Genomic DNA, 14,919 nt, shown 5'->3' with positions numbered 1-14,919 from the left:
TTTGATCATTGAGATGAAATGGAGAAATTCCTTAAAACACACAAATTACGAAAAGTCATAAGGAAAAATAGATAATCTGAAAAGCCTATCACTCTCAAACAACTGAATCAATAATTATTAACTTACCAAAAGATAATGCAGCAGGCCCAGATATCTTCATTGGTGAATACTACCAGTTACGGAGGAAATTATATTCATTCTCCTCAATCTCTTCTAGAAGACAGAAAGAATAGGAACACTTCTTAAAACATTCTATGAGACCAGCATTACCTCAAAGCAAAATGCGAATGGAATGGGAGAGGGAGCGGGAGATGGGAGGGTTGCAGTGGGAGGGAAGTTATGGGGGGGGGGGAAGCCATTGTAATCCATAAACTGTACTTTGGAAATTTATATTTATTAAATAAAAGTTTTAAAAATCATGCTAAAAACATAAAAAGAAAAGTAAACTATAGATCAACATTTCATCTAATCATACATGCACAAACCTGCACCAAAAATAGACAATTTAAGCCAATAATGTATACAAAAGAATTATATACCATGACTAAAATATATATTTCCACTATGTAACTGCTTTGTCATTTAACATAAAGCTGTATAAGCCCCCAAATCAATGGGCTAAACAAGAAAAATGACAGCATCAGTTGATCATATGATAAAACTCTAAGCATATTCATATTTTTTAAAATATAAGAAAAAAGATATAGAGTATTTCTTCAATGAGATATAGCACATCTATAGGAAACCTATCATTAATATAGTACTTGATGTTGAGAGTCAGAGTATTTTTCTCCTAAGATTAGGAGCCAGGCAAGAGTATCCTCTCTTACCTCTCCTATTCATTATACCAGCAGTCCTACCTATTCCAATAAGATAAGAAAAGAAAATGAAAGTTTCACAGACTAAACCAAAGTTTAAAAACTGTTTTTATTTGCAGACAATATTATTGTTAATGTAGAAAAAAACACAAAAAGGAGTCTGCATTGTGGTTCAGTGGGTTAAGCCACCATTTACGATACCAGAATCCCATATCAGAGCACAGATTCAAGTCCAAGCCGCTCTGCTTCTGATAAGAGTTCCCTGCCTGGGAGACCAGAGGATGATGGCCTGACTTTGGCCTGGACAAGCCCAAGGCAATTGTGGCCTTCTGGGAAGACCACGAACATATGAAAGATATTTGTGGGGCCAGCACTGTGGCGTAGCGGGTAAAGCTGCCAGATGCAGTGCCAGCATCGCATATGGGCACTGGTTAGAGACACAGCTGCTCCACTTCCAAAGCATCTCTTTGCTATGGCCTGGGAAAGCAACAGAAGAGGGCCCAAGTCCTTGGGCCCCTGCATCCGCATTGGATGACCTGGAGGAAACACCTGGCCCCTAGCTTCAGATTGGCTCAGCTCCAGCCGTTGCGAACAATTGGGGAGTGAACAAGCAGATGGAAGACTTCTCTCTCTCTCTCTCTCTCTCTCTCTCTCTCTCTCTCCTTCCCTCCCTCTGACTTTCAAATAAATAAATGAATCTTTAAAAAAAGAAAGATATTTGTCGCTGTCTCTGTCACTCTTCCTTTCAAATAAATAAATAAATAAACAAATCTTTTAAAAACAAAAATTCAATAACAATGAAAACTTTCTTAGGAAAAATAACAGGATATAGCATGTTCATAATAATACAAAATTAATACACAAAGTTAATATTTTTATTATGTATTTGCAATTAGCAATGGAATTTGAAATAAAAATAGCAATATCATTTATAATAGCACCTAGACCTGAATACTTAGATATAATTCTAATAAAGTATAGACAGGATACATATGTAGAAAGCTAAAAAATTCTCAAGATTGAAATTGAAGACCTAAATAAATGGAGGGTTATTATTCCAAGTTTGTAGTCAGAAAACTCAATATTTATAAGATATCAACTCTCCCTAAAATTATCTATAGTTTCAAGGCAAATTATTTTTAGCATAACAAAAGCATTCTAAAAATTACACAGAAAGGCTAACAACATAAACTGAAGTGGCAGACAGAATAGTGTCCCACTTCCCCAAATATTCAATTCCATGTCCTAAACCCCAGCACTTATAAATATGTTATATTTCATATCAAAAGGGATTTATTGCTAAAAATAATATTAGGGTTGGGGCCAGCGCCGTGGCGCAGGTTAATCCTCTGCCTGTGGTGCCAGTCCATATGAGCACTGGTTCTAGTCCCGGCTGCTCCTCTTCCAGTCCAGCTCTCTGCTGTGGCCCTGGAGGGCAGTGGAGGATGGCCCGGGTACTTGGGCCCCTGCACCCGCATGGGAGACCAGGAAGAAACACTTGGCTCCTGGCTTCAGAACCGTGCAGCTCCAGCAGTAGCAGCCATTTTGGGGGGTGAACCAATGGAGGGAAGACCTTTCTCTCTGTCTCTCTCTCTCACTGTCTGTAAATCTACCTGTCAAATAAATAAATAAAATCTTTAAAAAAATAAAAAATAAAATTAGGGTTAATAATAAGATCACTTATAGGGATATTATGCTGGATTATCTGACACTAATTTAATCACAATGTTTTTTTTTTTAACTCTATCCTGGTCTCCCAATAAGTGACCATCCTCCCAGTTGCACTTCCTCGATCAGAAATGAAGCAGCCATGACATGAAGCAGCTCTCATATGGGATGCCAGTGTCCCAGTTGGTGGTTTAACCTGCTGTGCCACAATGCAGTCCTTGCAAAGGATTTTTAAAGTGAAAGAAAGGAAAGAAACAAAGAAGTCAGGGACATTCAATATGAGAGAACTTGCTGGCTTTAAAGATGGATGGGTGTCATGAGCCAAAGAATGTGGGCAGATTTTAGAAGGTGGAGAAGATAAAGGAATGGATTCTCCCTGGAGCACCCGTAAAGGAACACAGCTCTATCTATATCTAAGCACAGCTAAACTAATGTCATATATACTATCTACATAACTATAATATAACAGAAAATTGTGCTTTTAAGTCATGAAATCTGTGTTTTTTTTCTGTTGTAGTTGTCATAGAAAGTGAATACAAAAGAAATAATTAACAATCCTGCAGCACAGCAAAGTTTAAATAATATACAACCGCCAACAAATTTAAAGATTTTTGTAAACATACAGTAGTCAAAACACTATGGAATTGTTTAAAAAAACAGGAGTAGATAAACAGAAAAAAATAGGAGACCAAAATTAGACTCACACAAACATTGTCAGTTGATTTTAGACAAAAGCACAGTCAATTTAATAAAGTATTAATATTCTTTCAAAAATGATTTTTGAATATTTGGATATCCATTGCCAACATAGAGGGAGACTTACATCTTTCATAGTAATTAACTCAAAATATTTCATGTCTAAATATAAAATGAAAATTATAAAACAACTATAGGAAAACATAAAAAAACCTTATAACCTTGAGTTTGACAAAGAAGTTCTATATATAACACAAAAAGCATAGTTTATTGAAAACTCTTGATGTTTGACATTATGAAAATATAAATATCTAGACTGTGTATGCCACTGACTGAAAACTGAAAAGAGAAGGCAGACTTGAAGAATAGATTAGCAAATCATATATCTGATAAAGGATACACGAAATACTAAAAATATACAAAGAATTCAAAAACTTTAACAATAAAATAGAGTTCAAAAATAGGGCAAAGCATCTGCTTAAATAAAGGTAAAGGATACAGGAGAGAAAGATATTCAATATTCAATTTTATTTGTCATTAGGAACTTGTACATTAAAACAGTATACAGACAGATGTTTGCCTGGTGGTTAAGACACACACACACACACACACATACACTCACACACAAACACATAAGCAAGTTTGAAATTAATGTTATTCTATTTTCTGTATAACTTTAAATACAAAAAGGCTTATTTCCACAGGACTAAAGAAATGGATAGACATCACAGGATAATCTCTATTCCTGTTATATATTAATGTTAGCCGTTGCAAAACACACCAAACACCGGAGAAAGGGAAGGGGTTTATTGGGGAACACCCTACAGATCAGAGTGAAGGGGCGGCGAAGGAAAAAGAGAGAGAAGGAGTATAAGAGAGAAACAGAGAGGAGAGGAGCTAGCAAGAAGAGAAGAGAGAGAAGAGAGGAGGAGAGAAGCCAAGAGAGGCCAAGAGAGGGCAGGAGAGAAGGGCCAAGAGAGCACGTGTTCAGGAACAGGCCCTTTTAAAACTTTGCCCGCGTGCAGTCAGGGAAGCAGGAGCAGCGAATCCCATTAGGATGGGGGTGGAGCCTGGCTCAGGTAGCTGGGCCATGCGGCCACCTGGCTAAAACTGCGCCAGTGTCCTAACAATTCCCTCCACAAAAAGTTGCATATTTGTGTAACTATTTGTTCTAGAGGGAAAAATTGATATTCACATTAACAATGCTGTGCATGATCATTACACACATTAATATCTATAACCAGCCCATGGTGGAGGTTTTAATCCTTCTTTCAGGTGCCTGGACAGAAGTCACACACCATTGGGTATGACAAGCAAAGGAGACAATGGGTGACAGGCACCTAGTGGGAATGGAAGAAGAATGCCAGATTCCTTGGAATGGTATATTATTCTTTTTTTAAAAAAAGTCATCTCTATAGAAAGGTGCTGATCAGGGAGCCCAGAAAAAGAAAGGGTCCAACTGCCCTCAGTGATGGGCACTGCTACAGCAGCTGATACCAGAGGACCCACTGTTTCATGGTTGAGGCAGACTTACAATAGAATCTAGAATAAAAGGAATGCTTGTAGGAAGCAGTTTTGCTTAGAATGCTATATGATGAAGTCTCAGCCTTTAGTCCAGTGCAACCTTTGCCTCACTTGTCAACTGTGAAAGATTAATTTGGTTAGAAGTACCACCTGGAATAACAACAGCTTCTGCTACCTATCTGCTCATTGTTAGGAAAAGCTTCTCTAGTGTGAACATTCTGATCTGTTAATTCCTGGGACTCATTTGTTCTTCCCAAAGGACTGTACCTGGTCAAACTCCAAAAGCTGAGAGCTAAAATGCCCTAGTCCTCGTCTGCAGTTTCTTAAGAATGGATTGGTGGTGTGGTTGCTCTGATATAAAGAAGCTGCATCTTCCTGAAGATAAACTGACCTGCTATCCTGTCCCAAATCTCAGGCTGAAGTATATTTCAGTGAAGGCAGGTAGCCGTGATAGCTGTGCTTCTCAGAGCAGATAAAAAGTTTCAGAGCAGAAATGTAGAGAAAATCTAGAAAAGAACCATCTTAATACAGACTTATCCCTTGGTGTAGAGGGAGAAGGCAAAGAACTCAGTTGTATTTCACTTAACTAGTGATTTCTGTCACGGTGGTGACCAACGTCTGCTCATTCAATAAACTCTTGAATTGCTCTGGGACTGGAAACTCATTGAAGTTACTGCCTTCTGTAGGAATGAGGATGTTCATCTAAGATGATTTGACACTGAAAATCTAGGGAATTCTTGCTCAGGTAAGTGTGGCACCCATCCGTTTTGCTAATGGAAATGGTTGGCACTTTACCCATTACCTGATATTGACATCCCTTCTATTGATTAGCTCCACAATGCTCACCACATCATCTAATACACAACTGATTTTCTTACACTTATCTACTGTAATTGAGTTAAGCTTGCCCTTGATGTGCAACATTGTGTTGACATATTTGTATATGTATGCCACTTGCTTCAACTCTATGTGATCAGTCACCAGGTTTGAAACATTTTCTCGATTTTCCACTATCAATTTCTTGTCATCCAGTTCAAGTACAACTGGTTTCTTCTTCGTGGCTTATTTGAGGGGTGGGCAGCTTGCAGTTAAGGTGCAGAGAATGGTTTCGGTTTCGGGCCACACATACTGGACCACTCAGAGCCTTCAGGGCAGGTTTCTTGTGATTCCTCATATTATCAGACACATGTTTCAAGGCATGTGTGATACTCTCTCCCTGATTAATCTACACAGACAATGCTGAGCAGGACACAGAGTCATTAGAGCCTGAGCTGGTAGGAAATGTGGCGGTGAAGGCGGGAGGGGGGGGGGTGCAGGCATAGGGGATGAGGACCTGATCCAGCAGAGGGTCCAGATGCCAATACACTCAGTTTTTTTTACCATTTGACACAGGCCCTATTTTGCTCCAGGCCAGTCCAGTGGTATGGAGCTCTGTCCACATACTCAAGTTAAGCGTTGAACCAGTCTACATTCTTCTATCCACATCTTTATATTCCTTGAAGACTTGGTTTGTATAAACATGGCAGCATCATTCATTTCTTTCAATAGGGAGCCATAGCCACCCAAACCAGGGCCTGAATGCTTTTGCTGACAACTAACAGGTGATTAAACAACTTGCTGCCTTGGTTTTTCTCCCAAAATGTTATCATTTCTTGCATCTGCTCTGAGATGGGTGGCAACAAATCAGGGCGCTTATTACCTGCTGGCTGCTGACACCGAGTGGTTTTAACCAAGAGAGCTTGCTCCAACTTCAGACCTTTATGCACAATCTCTAAATGTTTCTGCACATCTCCCTGAATCTTCTGGTCCAGTGTGTGGCCCCAAACCCAAGTACTGATCTTCAAGTACTCTGCTAAGACATCTCTTGCCATGCCCATTGCATATATCAGAGTTCCTGAGTTTAGCTACTAACTCCACATTTCATTCGCATTTACTACAAATGTACACCCTGGGAGGCAGCTGGTGATGGATGAAGTACTGGGGTCTAAATTACCTATATGGGAGCCCTGAATTGAATTCTAGGCCCTGAGCTTTGTCTTGACCCTGCCATGGGTGTTGCAGGAATCTGAGAAGTGAATCAGCAGATGGAAGATTTCTCTCTGATCTCTCTTTGTCTCTATCTCTGTGTCTCTCTCCCCTGTCCTTCTTGCTTTAAAATAAAGAAATAAAACAATATACTACCGTTTTACACCAGTTAAAATGCTCAAATTCCTATAACTCAAGCAAAAAAAAAAACTAGTTGAAAAATATACAAAGAAATGAAATAAACATTTCTAAAGAAGATATACAAAAAACCCTACAGGTATATGAAGAGATGTCCGGCATCATTAATCATTAGGGAAATGTAAATCAAAGCCATAATGGAGTATCACCTCACACCTTTTAGGATGGATTTTTTTTTTTTTGACAGGCAGAGTGGACAGTGAGAGAGAGAGACAGAGAGAAAGGTCTTTGTTTTGCCGTTGGTTCACCCTCCAATGGCCACCGCGGCTGGTGCGCTGCGGCCGGCTCACCGCGCTGATCCGATGGCAGGAGCCAGGTGCCTATCCTGGTCTCCCATGGGGTGCAGGGCCCAAGCACTTGGGCCATCCTCCACTGCACTCCCTGGCCACAGCAGAGAGCTGGCCTGGAAGGGGGAAACTGGGACAGAACCGGCGCCCCGACCAGGACTAGAACCCGGTGTGCCAGCGCCGCAGGGTGGAGGATTAGCTTTGTGAGCCACGGCGCCGGCCTAGGATGGATTTTTATATGCACACAAACACACACATATTTATGTTTCTTGCATGTCTTGGCTATTGTGAATAGTGTAATAATGAAGATGAGAATAACTACATACATTTTCCATCATGGCAAAATCAACTTATATTCCCAATATGACTTAACAAGAATTCCATTTGCTCCATATCCTTGCCACTTGTTATATTTATGTGTAGAGATTCTCAAAAAATTAAAAGTAGAACTGCTATATGATACAGAAATCTCACTTCTGAGAACAAATCCAAATGAATTGAAATCAGTATGTTGAAGAGATATCTGTATTCTCATCTTCATTGCTGCACTATTCACAATAGCCAAGACATGCAAGTGACATAAATGTCCATTGATGGATGAATGGATAAGGAAAATGTGATATATGGGGCCAGTGCTATGGCATACTAGGTTAAACCTCCTCCTGCAGCACCAGCATCCCATATGGGTGCTGGTTCTAGTCTCGGCTGCTCCACTTCCAATCCATCTCTCTGCTGTGTCCTGGGAAAGCAGTGGAAGATGGCCCAAGTCCTTGGGCCCCTGCACCCGTGTGTGAGACTCAGAGGAAGCTCCGGGCTCCTGGCTTCAGATCGGCCCAGCTCCAGCCACTGTGGTTATTTGGGGAGTGAACCAACAGAAGGAAGACCTTTCTCTCTGTCTCCCTCTCACTGTCTGTAACTCTACCTCTCAAATAAATAAATAAAATCTTTTAAAAAAATAAGATGTGATATATACATATAATTGAATATTAGCCTTTTACAAAAAGAAAACCTATCATTTGTGACAACATGAATGAATCTCGAAGGTATTATGCTAAATGAGATAAGCAAGACACAGAAGGGGAAATGCTACATGACATAACTTAGACAACAAATCTAAAATCATCAAACTGGTAGAAGTGGAGAGTAAAATAGTGCTTTCTAGGAGTTGGGGGGCATGGGAACTGGGGAGGTGCTATTCAAGGGCATTAAGTTCCAGATTTGCCAGAGTAAGTCATAGAGACACTTGTGTAAGTTTATTTTTATGTAAAAATTTTTGATACACATGCAATTTTTGCAATATAGATTTTAACGACCTTTTTGAAGATACTTTGTACTGTATACCATAGTTCTTATAGTTAACAATACTGCACTGTATACTGAAAAACTGCTAAGAAGGTAGACATTATGTTATCTCTCCTTAACACAAATCATAATAAATATAAGTATTACTATAAATAAAGAGGACAAGAGGAAACATGGAGGTGAAGGATGCTTATGGCAAGACTGTTATATACATTAAATGTATACAGCTTTGAGACAGAGATCCAAAACAGAAAAGGGAAAAGATGTTCTGATTCTGAACACAGGAAAGTAACAGAAGAAAAGGGGAAATAACAGCATTCCCAGGGGACAGTTGGAGAGAAATTCGCAGTAGAAATTCTACAGAAAGAAGAGAGATGCCTGTCATAAAGCAGTGGGGATGTTACAATCACACAGCACTAAGCAGGAAACCATGGGAGACTCACACAGCCAGGATGAGGGGAAGCCATGTTCTTGGAGCAAAGTACCTGACAACCAGCAGGGAGGAAACGCCATCTTAAAAAGGCAAGTAGAGGCTGCTGCACTGCACAAGTGAGAGATTGTATTAGAGGGATAAATCTGTGATCCCCATTGACTTTGAGTCGGGCCTGGAGGGTTGACAGGGAGCAAGGTCCCACTTAGGCCCTTGAAGCACTCCCCTACCCTTACTCCCTTACTCTATAATGGCACCTGGAAACATTTAGCCAAACTGGAGCACTGACCAACCCTTTTCAGTTAAGCAGCTGACACTGGAAACACCACAGCTCTTTCTGTGGACAAGGGAGGCTTGTGGGGCTCTGAGTGGATCCTTTGCTCCATGTGACAGTGGGAGACCTGTACCATGTGACTGTGGAAATTCTTTGTGTGATAAGGCATGTGATAGAATGTGGATGGGTCTGAGGTACTCACTGCATCTGGCTTCAGAGGCTTGAGGTTCCACAATCACACTGAGGGGCTCACAGATCATTTGTGTGGTTCAGGCACCTGCATGGGTGAGTTGCCTTGGCGCTATGGACCCATGCTTGGTGTTTGGTTCACCTTGGCAGAGAGGGGCTAATGCTGTGATCACACCATCTGATGCGATCATACCCTTCCCCTAGATAATGATAGAGTAGATCTACCATGCCCATCTGGGCTATCACACTGGACTAGGTATTCACTGAAGGACTAGATATTCAACTAAGCCACAGAGGCATATTTCAATGATAAAAAGCTGTCAGAGGAGAAAACCAACAAGTGTTTCTGCAGATGCCTAAATATAAACATAGAAAGACAAACAAAGAAGACAATATGACTTCCCAAAAGGAACACAACACTTTAATATTAGAAAGTGAGGACAAACATGTTGATTAAATTCCTGACAAGATATTAAAAAGAATGATCATACGATTACTAAAAACAAAGAGAGGCAAATACATGAATTAAAGAAATCTATGTATGACATGGATGATAAATTCTTTTGGGGGATAGAGAGATTGAAGAGAAATCAAACTGAAATATTAGAAATGAAGAATTCAATATGTCAAAGAGAACATACAGTGGAAAGCCATAACAACAGACAGTGAGGCAGAAGAAGGAGCATCTGAATTAGAAGACAAATCCTCAGAAATCTCTCAGTCAGCCAAAAATAGAAGGAGGAGGAGGAGGAGGAAGAGGAGATAGAAGAGGAGGAGGAGGAGGAGGAGAATACAACATTAGGAAAACCAAAATTAGTGTTTGAGATTTAAAGAATACTATCAAACAACTAAACATGTGTCTTACATATGTCTTTGGAATTCCTGAAGGTAAGGAAAGAGAGAATGGATTAGAAGAGCTATTCAGTGTAATAATAGCAGACAACTTCCCTAATTTGGAGAAATATAGAGCCATACAAGTACAGGAAGTACACAGAGTTCTCAGCAGGAATGATCAGAAAAGATCACCATGACACATTGTAGTAAAATTTTCAACAGTAAAACATAAAGAAAAGATTCTAAAATGAGCACAAGAGAGATGCCGGATTTCAAACAGCGGAGCTCCAATTAGACTGACATCTGATTTCTCATCAGAAACCCTATAGGCTAAGAGAGAATGGAAAGACATACTCCAAGTCTTAAAAAGAAAAAACTGTCAACCCAGAATACTATACCCTCCAAAGCTCTCACTTATGCATGAAGGTGAAATAAAGCCCTTCCACAACAAAGAGAAATTGAAAGAATTTCTCACCACTCATCCAGCCTTACAAATGGAATTTAAGGATATGCTACACATAAAAAAAGGAAAGATAGTCATAATTCTCATGCATTCTCTCATAGTAGTGAGAGAATGAAAAGCTAGAAAATCCCCTAGTAAATGTACAAAGGAAATCCAAAACAAACAATGGGAACATTTAAGGGAAAATTTCAAGGCCAAGTTATTACTTATCAAAAATAACATTGAATGTAAATGGCCTACACTCTCCAATTAAAGGATACAGATTTGTTGAATGGATTTTAAAACAAGATCCGTTTAGTTGCCGCCTCCAAGAAACACAACTCACCAAAAAAGATATACACAGACTTAAATTGAAAGGATGGAGAAAATAATCTATGATAATGGAAAGTAAAAGTGAGCAGAAGTAACAATTCTAACTACAGATAAACTAGACTTTGAGAAAAAACTGTCAATGGAGAAAAAGGCATTATGTAATGATTAAGGGATCAATTCAAAAGGAAGTTATGACTATGGTAAATGTATATGCACCCAATGCCAGATTGTCTGCCTATTTAAAACAAATGTTAATGGATCTAAAACATTTCATCCCACAGTTGCAGTATACACATTATTTTCATTATTGCACAAGGGATTTTCTCCAGCATATATTATATGTTAGTTCATATAGCAAGTCCTAACAAATTTAAAAAAAATAATAGCCATGCCTGTGACTATAGACTTGTAGTTCAGGCCACCGAAGATTAGAGATGGGACTTGGGCACTCCCTTGACTTGCATCCTCTGGTCTGCTTTAACACAAACCAAGAGGAAAAGAAAGCTCGGCATCAGAAGCAATGGGTGGCAGGCCTATTAATGGCTGATCTGTACAGTGATCTGCCTCAAAGAGACCCAACAGGCCAGTCCACTGCAGTGGCTTTCAATGTGGTAAGCCTGGGCTTCAGCAGAAGTCAGCTTGTGAAGAGCCCTGGCAGCTCTGCCAAGAGTTGGATCACTGGAAATGGACCTGCCCTGGAGTCGAAGGATGCCCAGGTCAGAGCCACAGATCTTATTGGCTCTAAGCTGAAAAGCCCTTCACTCAGCCCAACTTCCAAAGGGACCACTGCAGCTGAGGGGATGGCCAAGTAGGGTCAGCAACATTGAAGGCAGAACTGTAAATTTCTTGTTAGAGATGCCCCCAGCCTTTACCTGGCCAGCTCTCCTCCCAGGCCAGCCAAATAATGAAAGTCAACAGAGTGCCTTCCCCTAGGAGGTTCACACCTCCCTTAGGATATAACCCATGTGAAGAGATAGATAGGCCTGGGCCTCTGAATTTACAAGGCCTAAAGCCCACCAGATTATTATCAAGCCCTTTCTATCAGGTTCTATTTGCCTCTCAATCAGAAAACTTAATTGTAGCTTAGACAGCACCTTTCTTAGCTCCTCTAATGATGACTCTGTCCTTTGTTCTAGGCCCTGTCTAGGGCACTTGGGCCTCATTCCTTTGTAATTATAACCTCTACTCTACCACCAATGGCTCTACTCCCAACCTGTGTGTACTGATGGTCCTCTTCCCCACTTAATGCTGTATAATTGTTCAGACCTGGTTAATGCCACTCTTAGGATGATTGGTTACTATCCTCACTCTGTCTTTTATGACCTTGTCTAAATATGATCAGAGTCGGCAAACTTGGGAGGCTTCCATAGCCTTGGCAACTCATGATGACAGCCTAGGGTGGTTACTGGCGCCATAAACTAGAGTGTCAATTTGTTGGGTCAACAACAGGAGCCACTGTGCACTTGCTCCTCATGTGGGATCTCTGTCCTTAATGTGCTGTACATTGTGATTTAATGCTATAACTAGTACTCAAACAGTATGTTTCACTTTGTGTTTCTATGTGGGTGCAAACTGTTGAAATCTTTATACTAAATTGATCTTCTGTAAATAAAGAGAATTGAAAATGAATCTTGATGTGAATGGAAGGGGAGAGGGAGTGGGAGAGGGGAGGGTTGCGGGTGGGAGGGAAGTTATGGGAGGGGGAAGCCATTGTAATCCATAATGAAATTTATATTCATTAAATAAAAGTTAAAAAAAATAGCCATAGAACTTCTGTGACGAAATGTGAATGAAGCTTGAAATTAACAACTTAAGAAATTTAAGAATCTTTACAACATATGCTAATTCATGGAAACAGAACATCATGTTCCTAAAGCAACAATGGGTCATAGAAAAAATACAAAAATTCCTGGAAAAAAATAGAAAATGACAATATATCATATCAAAACTTATAGAATATAGCAAAAGCATGGTTAAGAAAAAAATTATAGCAATTAGTACCTACAAAAATATTGGAAAGATATCAAATAAGTGATTTAATAATTCATCTCAAGGACTTAGGAAAACAAGAACAAACCAAGCACAAAATTTGTAGAAGGAAATAAATAATAGATCATACACTAGAAATCAGGGAAATGCAAATCAAAACCACATTGAGGTTTCACCTCACCCTGGTTAGAATGGCACACATACAGAAATCTACCAACAACAGATGCTGGAGAGGATGTGGGGAAAAAGGGACACTAACCCACTGTTGGTGGGAATGCAAACTGGTAAAGCCACTATGGAAGTCAGTTTGGAGATTCCTCAGAAACCTGAACATAACCCTACCATACAACATAGCCATTCCACTCCTTGGAATTTACCCAAAGGAAATTAAATTGGCAAATAAAAGAACTGTCTGCATCTCAATGTATATTACAGCTCAATTCACAATAGCTAAGATATGGAATCAACCTAAATGCCCATCAACAGTACACCGGATAAAGAAATTATGGGATATGTACTCTATAGAATACGACACAGCAGTTAAAAATGAAATCTGGTCATTTGCAACAAAATGGAGGAATCTGGAAAACATCATGCTGAGTGAAATAAGCTAGTCACAAAGGGACAAATATCATATGTTCACCCTGATTGGTGATAATTAACTGTGCACCTAAAAGGAAACCTGTTGAAGTAGAATGGACGCTATGAGAAACTATGACTTGATCAGCCATTGTCCTGTCAATGAAAAACTTACTACTTCATTCCTTTTAGGATTTTCTTTGTTCTACTTAATACTATTGCTTGAACTCTTTAATTAACACACAATTATTCTTAGGTGTTTAAATTTAATTGAAAAGTGATCCCTGTTAAATATAAGAGTGGGAATAAGAGTGGGAGGGAATGTACAGTTCAGCACATGCTCAATCAGATTTACCCCTAATGGTAGAGCTAGAAATGTTCCAGGGGATACCAATTCAATCCCATAAAGGTGGCATGTACCAGTGCCATCTCACTAGTCAAAGTGATCAATTTCAGTTCACAGTTGATCATAATGATAGGATTACGAAGCAAAGGGATCACATAAACAAAACTAGTGTATGCAAATACTAACTGATATTATTAAAAGGAGAGAAAGATCCAACATGGGAAGTGGGATACAGAGCAGACTCATAGAATGGCAGATGTCCTAAACAGCACTCTGGCCCCAGAATCAGCCCTTAAAGCATTCAGATCTGCCTAAAAAGCCCATGAGAGTTTTTCAGGCATGGAAAGCCAAGACACTCTGGCAAAAAAAGAAAAAATGACCTAAATGAAAGATCTCTGTGAGTGAACCCAGCAGAAAGAATGGGCCATCAAAGAAGGAGGTACCTTTCTCTGAAATGAACAGAGAACTTCCCCTTTGACTATGGCCTTGTCTAAATAAGATCAGAGTTGGCAAACTCAAAGGTTTCCATAGCCTTGGCAGCTCATGGCAAAACCCTTGGTGATTACTGACGTCATAAACAAGAGTGTCAATTGTTAAATCAACAACAGGGTTCACTGTGCACTTACTCCCCATATAGGATCTCTGTCCTTAATATGTTGTACTATGTGAATTAACGGTATAACTAGTACTCAAACAGTACTTTGTGTTTCTGTGTGGGTCCAAACTGTTGAAATCTTTACTTATTATATACTAAATTGATTTCTGTATATAAAGATAATTGAAAATGAATCTTGATGAAGAATTGGATGAGAGAGGGAGTGGGAGATGGGATGGTTGCGGGTGGGAGGAAGGTTATGGGGAGAAAAAGCCACTATAATGCAAAAGTTGTACTTTGGAAATTTATATTTATTTAATAAAAGTTTAAAAATTAAATATTCCTAATCAAGCAAAAGATAAATAAATAATAGATCTTAGAGAAGAAATA

At 39.5% G+C, this 14,919-nt stretch overlaps 1 pseudogene; it reads right to left on the bottom strand.

Moving 5' to 3' along the window:
• Window positions 1-5,288: 5,288 nt before the first annotated feature.
• LOC133752547 (adenylyl cyclase-associated protein 1-like) lies at window positions 5,289-6,577 on the bottom strand (annotated as a pseudogene).
• Between the last annotated feature and the right edge of the window lie 8,342 nt (window positions 6,578-14,919).

The sequence above is a fragment of the Lepus europaeus genome, chromosome X (assembly GCF_033115175.1).
Source record: "Lepus europaeus isolate LE1 chromosome X, mLepTim1.pri, whole genome shotgun sequence".
Taxonomy (NCBI): domain Eukaryota; kingdom Metazoa; phylum Chordata; class Mammalia; order Lagomorpha; family Leporidae; genus Lepus; species Lepus europaeus.
This window is presented reverse-complemented; position numbering and strand designations above follow the sequence as displayed.